The sequence below is a fragment of the Cajanus cajan genome, chromosome 10 (assembly GCF_000230855.2).
Source record: "Cajanus cajan strain Asha chromosome 10, NIPB_CcT2T_4, whole genome shotgun sequence".
Lineage (NCBI taxonomy): Eukaryota > Viridiplantae > Streptophyta > Magnoliopsida > Fabales > Fabaceae > Cajanus > Cajanus cajan.
In genome coordinates, this window is record NC_138526.1 from 1,529,759 (window position 1) to 1,543,342 (window position 13,584).

The window sequence follows — 13,584 nt, forward strand, 5'->3', positions numbered from 1 at the left end:
CAGGGAAGAACAATGATCAAGTTGAGAGTAAAAGAGTATGTTGCCTTAATTTAGGCCTAGCCATATTAAGCCACTGGCTTCTTTTTTTATTTATTTTTTATTCGTTGAGATAGGTTTTGTTTGGATAATTTTTTTTACAAGATTTACAATATAGTAAAATAAAAAGGAAAAATGACATAATTTTTTTTAAATAGATAAAATTAGTTTATGTATATGTTAATTTCTAAAAAAAATATATTAGTTTCTTTGAAAGTTAATGTTGATTTACATATAAGTTAGATTTTGGAAGATGTTCATTTAGTTTTCCATTTATTTATAGAAAAATATTTATCTAAACGTTGCTTAGATTCTCATGACATTATCAAAATTTGTTCTCAAAGCAAAGTCTTTTTTAAGAACTAATCATGGGTGATGGGTTAAAATCATGAGTATTTTTTTTTTTAATTTTTTGGTACCATGATTTTGGTGAGAATATTCTCTAACTTTGATAGGAATTAATCTTCTTCAAAATCTTGATTTCATTAAAGTTATTTTCTAGTGTCGTTTTTTTCTTGAGTTTGAAAAAAAAAATGACTCTAAGAAGAATAGTCTTAATGTAGTGAAGATTCAAAGGGAGATTAATCTTTGGACAAGTAAGAAAAAACTTTTGTTAATATCATTGTAAAAAAAGTACTCTCAAAATTATTAAGTACCATTTCTTCTCTTTCCCTAATTGATGTAACTTAGAAGGATACCATCTTGATATTGGGGTTTAATAATATTCTAGTTAACAAAGTTTTAAATTAGGTTTACTTTTTATTTTTTTGCTAAATTTGAAATACACAAATAACACATAAGAAGAGGTTGAATTATGTGATTATTTCTTTTACAAAATTTTTTTTTAACTACATTAGTTAAGTGAGTTAGCTAAACCAAATGAATGTAGAAACAAATTTTTAATTAAAGAGTAGGGGAAAGGGAGTGAACACATACAATTTATATTAGTTCACTCCCATTTAAACAAAGAGTTACTAATTTCTTATACCAAAAGAATTCATTACTCAAACACTAAATATAAACCAAGTATTATCCATTTCTTTAGACTTTACAAACGATTTGCTACTAAGTGGTGGATAATTTTGCAAGTATTTTATGACAAACTTATTTTGCAAGTACTTTCAGCGGGTGGAGACTTCATTATCGAAACCATAATGTAGGTAAAATTAGAATTTACCTCTTTGGAGTTTAAACAAAACCCTTCACATATATTAAAATAGAAAAAGAAGTGCGTGGACGCGGGGTTCACGACTTGGGTATTTTCTTTCATAAAGTTATTATTTAAAACTAACTCAACAAAATAGTTTAACATTCATTGTATAAAGCAATCCCACCAATAAAATCATAAAAATTTCCACAAAGCTCAAAATGATGTGGACCAATTGGATTTGAAATATTATACATAGGGCTACGAATTCACAAACTCAAGCATGAATTTGGCTTTTCGCGTCCTTTCATGCTCTTTCTCCTTTTTGTTCTTTTTAACTCCCAAACATTAGTTTGACCTGCCAAGACCAAGAGCTTGACGAGGAGAATAAGATTGCTGATTTGCATGTGACTTTCGTAGTCCCAAATTAGAGACCCACATGACGAGGAAACAATTGAAAATATATATATATATATATATATATATATATATATATATATATATATATATATATATATATATAAATATTTATTTATTTTCAAAACAACATGACCATGCATGTATCTATATTCACTTATTCTTATATACCGAGTATGGTAATGACTAATGAAATTATATTTAAATGCAAGAATTGTAGGAAACTGTATTTATTAGCATCTTTTAAGCCTGGAAAAATGCTAATGGGGAATACTTATTCTTTCAGCAATAGAACACTAGCAAATCAGACAAGGATAAAAATTTATCTCATAAATAAGACTTGGAAAACAATTTTTTTCTCTCTTTTACTTGTTTATATTAAGAGTTTAGGTCATGTATTTATTTGTATGACTTTTACTAATTTATTATAAAAGTCAATAAATTATTATAAATAATGATGTATAACGAAATAATAATATAAAATTATTTTACACTATCAATAGATCATCACATATTAATAGGAATAGAGATGTATTGTAACATAAAATTATTCTTCTGTTTTCATCTTATGATAGTTTAAGCTTATGAAATATTTATTTCCTCACCTAATATACCCTATAATTAGTGTAAGGAGTATCTTGTATAAAATTATTCATGCCTTAATAACTTAAACTTTTGAAATAGTTGAGCATATGAAATTAAACAGGAGATAGATAAAAGGCCTTATAGTATGTTTGGATAGAAAATTTAAATAAAATACTTTATTTGTTTGAAGAATTTTAAATTCTTTGAGGTGAAATACCTTTTTTTAATAGAGAATTTATAAAGAATTTGAAATTCAAACATTTGTGAAATTTCTTGAAATAGTAGAATTTTAAATTCTTCCAAAAAAGTAAAAATTTGAAATTTCTCATATCTTTTTTCTTATTTCACTTATATATTTTATCTTATCTCTTATCTCTTCATATTTTTAATTATTGAATATTCAAAAATATTTTTAAAATTATTAAATATTATCTAACATTATTTTTTTAAAATTATTAAATATTTAAAAATTAGCTAATATTTATTTTTATAAAATTCAATTTAAAAATCTTAACATATAAATATATTTTTAAAATTAATTTTACCATGGTAGAATTAAATTATCATATTCAACCTAATAATTTAAAATTTAAGAAATTTAAATCGACTTATCCAAACAAAATATTTTAAGAATGATAGAAATTGAAATCAAAGTAATTCAAATACCATGAATTTATTTTTTATTTTAAATTTAAGCACATAAGATTTTGTATAAATAAGAACTATGAATAGGAAGTATTACAAAATTTGTTGATGGGTACGATGAATTGGCATCATTTTTCTTTTTCATTCAGCTTGCAGAGAAAGAATTGCTGAAAATGAATGCCTTCAACGCTCCTCATGAGAAAGTGATGAGCATTATGAATTGTTGCAGGGTCATCAACAATCTGCTGCTGGATGCTGCAATGTCTAAGCATGTACCAGTTGGGGCAGATGACTTTCTCCCTATGCTCATATATGTCACCATCAAGGCAAGTCGACATTCTGTTGAGTGTCTTTAATAAATATATATGAGGGGTTATAATAATACCAGTGTAACTTTTACTAAGTATTATACTGCTCAATAACTTTATATTAAATATGAATTTTATAAATCCAACCGTTAGATTGAAAGTTCATATTACTTTATATGTGTATATCAAATTTTGTTAAAATTAAACAACAACTTGAAGGTAATTAAAATGTTCATATTTTAGTATATTTTGGTGTAATTATAACCTCCTTCAATATATATATATATATATATATATATATATATATATATATATATGAGGGGGGTTATAATTAGTGAATTTTTTAAATCCAACCGTTAGATTGAAAATTTATATCTTTCATATCATATATATATAGAGGGGGTTATAACTAATTACACCGGTGTAACTTTTACTAAGTATTACACCGCTCAATAACTTTAAGTTAAATATGAATTTTGTAAATCCAACCGTTATATTGAAAGTTCATATCTTTTAGATCATATATACAAAATTTTATATTAATCCAAGATGATTTGATACTTCATTTTTATAAAACAAAATTGACGTAATATATTCATTTCAAAATACACTAAAATATGAACACTTTGATTACCTTCAAGTTGTTATTCAATTTTAACAAAATTTGATATACACGTATAAAGTGATATGAACTTTCAATCTAACGGTTGAATTTACAAAATTTACATTTAACATGAAGTTATTGAGCGGTGTAATACTTAGTAAAAGTTACACCGGTGTAATTATAACCCCTATATATATATATGTATGTATGTATGTATGTATGTATGTATGTATGTATGTATGTATGTATATTGAAGAGTTCCATTTACTCAAAGAGTAAATCTAACTAAACTTATTTCGTTCAATAATTCATATTCTATATTAAATCTCAAAGATCTAACTATTGAATTTAAAGTTCTTAATATATAATTAAATCTGTAAATTTTTAAAAAATTTGAAAATCATTTAATACTCGCTTCATTAATTTAAATTAATGGATATTCATAAAAATATTTTATACATTAATTTAAATTAATGGGTAATCATATTATATTTATTATTATTATTCTTAGTCTTCTTCTTCTTATTATTTTGTTATAATAATAATAATAATAATAATAATAATAATAATTATTATTATTATTATTATTATTATTATTATTATTATTGGATGCACTAGTCGTAATTGGTTTCTCTTTTTAATTATTTCACATTCTTGTCATTTGTGTTGTAAGTGACTAATGAAATCTTTAGCTATCAGATTTTCTTATGCTTATCACGGAAGTTGAGGTTGTTATGTTTCTGTTTTGGTAAATCAGGAAGGTTGTTGAGGAGCCTGACGAGGGAATATCAATATGTAAGATGCTTGCTTTTCTTTATGTTTATCGTTAATTCATCTAACGAAAGCATAACCTTATAAAAAGAAAAGATCACGTGGTGTTGTTTTGGTGTGCGTTCATGACTGCATATGCTCCTTCCATGTTCGAATATGTTATACTAATAATAATTCTAATAATCTAATTAAATAAGAAAACTGTTCCAGCTTAGAAACACTTCTCTTGTTATTCTTCCTCCTTGATTTTCTAAGTCTTCGGTGCCGACCGGATGCTATCCTCAAAAGGTGGGGAGGGTACCTGCAAAGGCACTCTGCTACTCAAGTAAGTATTCGGTATAAAGCGATAAAAGCTTTTATACTAGATGATCATACCTATCCCATTAGTCCTGTGGATCCTGTATGATCATACCTATCTCATTAGTCCTGTGGATCCTGTATTTATAGAGACGCGTCTGGGCCTGGTGGGCCTTATGCCTCGGGGTATGGGTAATTGGTGATTATTATTCATTAGTTAATCATAATGCTAATTACTTAGTAAACTTTTTTGTTAACCATGTTATACAACACCCTCTTCGACCAAGCTTATGGTCGAAGGGGGTCTCGGTTTTTCCCCGAGCCGGAAACTGCACTAGGGACCTTTTCGGTAAGGGTTTAGGCCGAAGGGGTTCTCGGCTTCTCCTCAGGCCGAGGACTGCGCGAGGAATCCCTTTTCGGCGTGAGTGTATTCCGAATGGGGTTTTGGCCTTTTGTCAGGCCGAGAATTGTGCATGGGATCTCTTGATATGAGTTCGGACTGAAAGGGGTCTCGGCTTCCCGCCGGGCTGAGGGCTCAGCTATTTTAAGTCTTCGTTTCAAAGGAAAGGATCGACCCCTTGACCGGCCGAAGGAGATGATTGGTTCAGAAACAATAATGAAATATGGAAACCACTTCTAAGATACTGAAACATTTTGAGAAAATAATTTTATTTTATAATATCAAAAGTGCTAACAATATATTTTCTCATAGACATTCTACTATTGATTAAAATTTAGAAAAAAAATAGATGATACATTATTAATGTAAAATAATTTTACTAAGTTATCTAATCACAAACTATTATTTATTATAATTTATGAATTTTTATAATAAATAAATAAAAGTCATATTATCAATGTTATTTAATTAGTTGATAATATAAAATTGTGTATGATAAAAAAACTCTAAAATTTATTAAAAGTTATAAATTAATAGTGAGAGTTGTTAAATAAGAAGATAGAACCACAAAATTATGTGAATTCTCATAAATTTCAACAAGTATTAAAATGTATGTTCAAAAGAATATATTAAGCAATTAAGATATATATATATTACATATTTGACAGAATGGGAAAGAAACATTTCATGAACTTTTTAGCCCCATAACTTTGAAGGAAAGGATCATGTTTTAATTGTTTCATGTTGTTGTTTTGTGGACATAAATTATTAGCATTGTTGAAATACAATAACAACAGTATTTCCTTTAGTATCAGGATTCAGGACATATGTTGCTTTTTTAATTTATCTAACATTGTCTATATAGTTGTGGAAAAGCAAGTTTCTTTTAATATTGGAAGGAAATGTTATTTCTAGGGCATTGCGTTAGGTTATTGGATGGATTACTGTGGGAATCAAAGTGGATCAAAGGCTTGTTTAATGTAAGGATTCCATGTAAGCAGTAGCATGGTATTAATAGCATTTGACATTGCACAACTTAGAAGTAATAGCATTTGAATAAACCTGCAAACCAATCGTGATTTGAAAAGAACACGGGATTAAACTTAACATTCGAAGATCTGGACTTTTCACTATAGTTCTATAACTAAGATGCAGGCAATATATAATATATCAATTCGTGATAAAACTGAATTGACTCAGGTCTTCCCCAACACCTACACTTATTATTTTCTCTTTTATCCGTACAGTATATGGACACAAATCATGATCTATATGATGTGGTGAAGAAAGCTAAGCAAGAATGTCATATGCTTTCTGAGGAAGGTCAAAGGGGACTTAGAAGTTTTCGTGTTAACTTAGAAAGGGGTGGAATTCATCTTTGCCCTGGTAATTATATTACTCATACTTCCATGGTATATTCACAAAAAAGTTCTATTGAACTTTTTCTCTTTAAAATGTTTCTTATGTGATGCACTTTGTTTTGCAGAGAAACAACATCGAGTGGGCACGCTAAATGCTGAAATTTTTCACCTATGCAGAGAGTATGTTTATAACTGATATTTATGCATTAGTTGCGGTGACACTTTTGCTTGCTATGAATCTATTGAAAAAACTGAAGTATCGTCAATCCCAGATTATTAAAAAATGTTTACCTGTAATTTATCCATGTACCAAGCTCAATAATACTGAACGTGAGGAGATGTAGTGAAAAAAATTCAAGTCCTACATTGACTAGAACTTAAGCAATTATATAGTATATAAGTGAAAAATAACTCTCACCTTATAAGCTAGTTTTGTAGGGTTGAGTTAGGTACAAATCTACTATTTTAAGATAGTATAGAGGTATCTAGATCCACTCTAAATGGGTCATCTATCATTGATACATGCACAATAGGCATGAGGGGATGCATTAAGAAAAACTCAAGTCCCGACAATCTTAGATCATTAAAAAAGAATCACCCGTCATTTATCCACGTACCAAGCCCAATAGTACTGAACGTCATGAAAGGTGTATTGGAAAAAACTCAAGTACCACATCGACTAGAGATTAGAAAATTATATAATATATAAGTAGAAAACTACTCTCACCTTACAAGCTGATTTTGTAAACTTGAGTTAGGTTCAAATTCACTATTCTAAGAGAATCCCTAATATTTCTACTGTGTTTTCCCCATTTTGGTATTTGTCGGTAAACTTGTACCACATAAAGAGAACTGGTTCTCAAATTCTAAATAGTAAATGACAAAGCCATCAGAACATTGAAGATTTTCTTCTCCAAAACTTTAATATCACGAAGTTGCATTAACAAATTTGCTAGCCATTGAAATTACTCAACTATGTTTAAAGTAATGGTATGATTTATAACCACTGCTGGATTGTGGGGTTGGCTTCATGGATTAGTTGGTGTTATTTGGCAATATCTTAAATCCCAAACATTAAGGGGCAAGGCCTTTTCATTGGTTCTTCACTTCCTGTTAATGTCTCTTAGGCCTTTCTCTACCCTTTTGATTGAAAAATCTCCATTTTGATAATCTTTTATTGTGTATTTGGATGACAAATTTTAAAAATTTAAGGAATTTAAAATTCTTGGTATTTGAATTATATTGATTTCAATTTCTATCATCTAAAAATATTTTTTTTGGATAAATTAATTTCAAATTTTTTAAAATTTAAATTTTTAGTTTGGATATGGTAATTTCACTACAAGAAAAATGCTGATTTCCGACGGAAATTTCCGACGGAAATAGGTAAATTTTCGACGGATTTTGCTTTTTCCGACGGATTTCCGACGGATTTCAATCCGTCGGAAAAAGTGGCGTCGGAAAAAAAATCCGTCGGAAAATTCCGTATTTGGCTTCTCAAGGGTTCTATTTCACAATATTTCACTGTTTAGCGTGTTTTATTCTTACTTGTGCAATTTCTGGGAGACTTCCCAGAAGGTCACCCATCCCAGTACTACTCCAGGTCAAGCACGCTTAACTGTGAAGTTCTGATGAGTAAGCTACCGAAATGTCTATGTATGTTGTCAGTATAACTTGTACAAATTAATTCATTTAAGTCATCCTCAAATATACAATCTCATATTTGTACTATAATAATAATATATAATAATTTTATATTATGAATAATAATAATAATAATAATAATAATATATTTAATTATTCTTTATTTATATGTACTTACTTTTATAATTAACATCTACTTACTTTTATTTAAAATTATAATTTAAATTATTTAATTTTATAATTTATAATGATAATATAATTTATAAAATTATAAATATTTATTTATTACATACTTATAAATTAAATTTTAATATTTTAAATAAATTATTAATTAATTTAATATATTTATTTACCTTAAATCAAACATATAAAATTTAAAAAATGTATTTATCCTTTTTTTTTTTCTAATTATCAACTATTAATAAAATACTAACTTAAAATCTTATCTAATTATATATAATATTTTCATATCAAATTTAAAACCAGATATTAGTTATACAAAAATATTAAGATCATATAGTAAATTGTCAATAAGATTTTAGTTAAATAATTTAAAATAATTAATATTTCAATTATATTGTTAATTAGCAAATAATTTATTCCAAAACTAATTAATTTTTTATATTAATTATTAGTAAAATTTAATAACTTTTAATTTAACAATTAATTGGATCGATGAAATTCAACACACCATGAGTTATTGAGCGGAATAACTTTACCAAGAGTTATTTTGTAAGTTATCTTAAATCAAACATATAAAATTCAAATAATGTATTTATCCATGTTTTATTTTTTAATTATCAACCATTAATAAAATACTAACTTAAAATCTTATCTAATTATATCATAATATTTTCATATCAAATTTAAAACCAGTTCTTACATTTTCGACAAATATAAATTTGTCTGAAATATTCTATCAATAATATAACTTTTCTTACAAAAATTTTCTCATCAAAAATATAAATTTTTCGACAGATTTAATTTTATTTTATAAAAAATCATCTTCGATTAATATAACATTTTGTATATATGATTTAAGAGTAAAAGATTTTCAATTGAACGGTTAAATTTACAAAATTCACATTTAATATAAAGTTATTGAGCGGTGTAACACTTAGTAAAATTAATACCATTGTAATTATAGCTCCCCTCATGTATATATATATATATATATATATATATATATGTGTGTGTGTGTGTGTGTGTGTGTGTCTATATATATATATGATTTAAGAGTAAAATATTTTCAATTTAACGGTTGAATTTACAAAATTCACATTTAATATAAAGTTATTGAGCGGTGTAACACTTAGTAAAATTTATACCATTGTAATTATAACCCCTCTCATATATATATATATATATATATATATATATATATATATATATATATATATATATATATATATATATATATATATATATATATATTAAATGCGACTTTTACAATGTATTACACCGCTCAATAACTTTATATTAAATGTAAATTTGGTAAATCCAACTGTTAGATTGAAAGTTCATATCTCTTATAGATTATATATACAAAACTTTATATTAATCCAAGATGATTTGATACTTCATTTTTATAAAACAAAATTGATGTAATATATTCATTTCAAAATACACTAAAATATGAACACTTGGATTATCTTCCAGTTGTTGTTCAATTTTAACAAAACTTGATATACACGTATAAAGTGATATGAACTTTCAATTTAACGGTTGGATTTACAAAATTCACATTTAATATAAAGTTATAGAGCGGCATAATACTTAGTAAAAGTTACACCGATATAATTATAACCCCTTATATTATATATATATATATATATATATATATATATATATATATATATATATATATATATATACACATACATATATATATAGCGACAGCTGCACGTTTGGAATAGTGAGGCACTTGCCCTCACTACTATTTGACATATACATAATTTTTTATCTAAAAAAAATAATATATTTTAAAAAATAAAAATTATATTATAATAAAATAAATATATAGATTCAGAAAAAATGTTTATTTATTTGATATCTGTCAAATTTTTGAAGGAAATTAATTCTCATGTGATAAAAAAAATTTCTTAATAATGAATTAATTTTTAAAAAAAGTTTAATTATAATATATATGTATATATATATATATATGTCTTAATATTCACATATATAATGTAATATATTAAAACAAATAATTTTTTGATAAAATAAAATTTGTAGCATGCATGTTTTTCTTTTGTGTTTTTTATTTATTATATACGTTGATTGAAAAAATCAAAATTGTAAAATTGTATACATTGATTAAAAAAATCAAAATAAGAAAAATCATAAGATTTATATTCTATTTAGAATTGTTATTATAAGATATATTTTAAAATAAATTATCATCTAAAAATATATATTAGATATTAAAAACAGATTTATATCATAAATAAATTAAACTTTATTTTTATAAATTTAACATATAGATTTTTATATTTTTAATAGTGTTAAATTATTATAAAATAAAAGTCTATATAATTGTAGTTCTACCCAAATATTTAAAAATTATCTATGATAGATAAATAAGTCACACTTAAAATATATATTTTTAAAGAAAGTTAGGTTTAAACCAAGTAAATTATAATAAAATATAGTATAACCTAATTTATTTTCATCTTTAATACTAATCGTAGATATAAAAAACTTGTAATAAATAATTATAATATATATTTATACCTTTAAAAGATATATAAAATTTTTAATACTACAAATATATATAAGAAATTAAAAATAATAAATTAAAAATAAGAAATTAAAAAAATAAATTAAAAATAAATTTTCGACGGAATAATTCCGTCAGAAATTTTCCGGCAGAAATTTCCGACGGATTTATTTTTCCATCGGAAATTTCCGACGAAATTTTCCGTCGGAAAGTTTCTATCGGAAATTTCCGACGGATTTATATTTCCGTCGGAAATTTCCGACGGAAAATTTTCGACAGAAAATTCTGTCGGAAATTTCCGACGGAAATATAAATCCGTCGGAAATTTCAGACGGATCCATATCCGTCGGAAATTTTCCGTCGGAAATTTACATTTTTCTTGTAGTGTTTGATTCTATCATGATAAAATTAATTTTAAAAATATATTCATATATTGAGATTTTTAAATTAAATTTTATAAAAATAAATATTAACTAATTTTAAAAAAATTAATAATTTTAAAAATTAATATTAGATAATATTTAATAATTTTAAAAATATTTTTGAATATTCAATAATTAAAATAATGAAGATAAGAGATAAGATAAAATATATAAGTAAAATAAGAAAAATAAATATGAAAAATTTCAAATTCTTACTTTTTTTTGGGAGAATTTGAAATTCTATTATTTTTAGAAATTTCACGAATGCTTGGAACTCAAATTCATTGTAAATTCTTCATCCAAATAAAGTATTTTATCTCAAAAAATTTAAAATTCTTCAAATAAATGAATCATCCTATTTAAATTTTCCATCCAAACACATTATAATTGTTCTTTGTGTCATGTGAACAAGTCACCGTAAATGTGTTTTCTTCATTTTTTGAATGGATTAGATACTACTTTTTCTCCTTGTGATTTTCATATTTAATATAACTTATATTTTCTTTGTGCTTGTCTACTCATCCATCCCTATGCTCTCATCTTAAGCACACTTATCATTTTGCGATAGTAGGAACTTACATATTAGACATTTACTTATAAAGCGTCACTAGCTTTCTTGCTTTAAAGTGAAATTTTCTTTGATAGTCACTTTGCTATCAGAATTTATGCTTTCATCTGTGTGACATTGCTTTCAGTTTCCCTATCTCTTTATAAGATGGGTCCAAGATGCCTATACTTTGCAAAGTGTTATGTGATTTGGTTCTTAATTTTACCTTTATAACATTACTCGGTCATCTCTTACTCGTGGGCATTCTGCATACTCCTTGTCCTACTTAATACCAAAATCCATATTTCGAAAAATTGGACCAGATCAGTGTATTTGATCTTGTGTCCAGTTTGCTTAAGCCCCAAAAACAAGTTGATTCCAAAACCACTGGAAAGAGATAATAATTCATTTCAAGATTTCCAACTATTTCATCTTTTCCTTCAGCATCATTAAAAATAGGACAACTATTTCTGGTGCATCACGAGATAATAATGTCAATTCAAGATTTCTAACACCATTAAATAGCCAAGAATCTCCATCAATGTCCCACATCTTAGAGTAATCCTTTCCATGTATTCACTTTTCTTAGACAAATTTGCAAAGTAGTATGCATATAAACCTAATCTTCTATTATTTTAGGATTCAATTTGTTTCTGTTCATTGAGTGTATGAAGGAATATGGACATCGTACTCCAATTCTTTGCACCACAAGATGAGGAATTAGGCAGCACAAAAAGCCTCAAAGAAAGCTATTGAATGAGAGAACAGAAAAACCATGTATCACTCACCAAGATTTAGGATTAATGTCCACCAATTTTCAATCAAGTTAAAAGAAGCAATTTCTTTTGATGAAAAATCAACATATTCAAGTGCAACATTTTTCTTATTTGCAATAATTTTGAAAAACTTGTTTAAACACTTATTCCTCTCAAAAGATATATCTTCATACTCATGTAGGGGAATTTTATTTAGAGTCATTCATCATTAAAATACATATAAATCATTCATAACTTATTAGTTATCTTCTTGTTTATAAGAAATAATTGGAAAATATAAATATTTGATAGGCTATTTTTTTTTTTAAATTCATAGCAGAGTGAGTCATGCAAGGGGGAGGGGTACAACTTCTAGTCCTCCCATTAATTAGTATAGAATAAATAATTTTATAGAATTTTGATGTATCATTTTGTCCTTTTTATATAGATGCCTTCACTTTTTTTATTATAATATCTCATCTTACAAACCAAATGAAATGTGCAACTATATATTTATATCATAATATATCTAAGTGTGGTATAGATAGATCTAACGAAATAAAAAATATATGCAATTTTGTTCCATCATATATCATTCAAAATTAAATCTTTTACAAGGTGAGTTGTTCACATCATCTTTTATGTAAGAGATTCAATCTTCCCTAATATATTTAAGACGGCAAAGAAACCTTTAAAGGTTTAATTTTTTCAACATCCCTACAACGAATGCAATAGTGTTGTAGCAACAACAAACAATTTTAAAGGTAAGACACATTGAAAATAGCAAATCTTGCGGAGTTTTTCATATAATAAAGTTCCTAAAAAAAAGAAATATCAATAACATCTTGAGTAATCCTGCTATTTTCATCCTAACATACCACTTTTTTCATGTTCTTTATTGCCCATGTTTTTCAATGTAGAGTTTA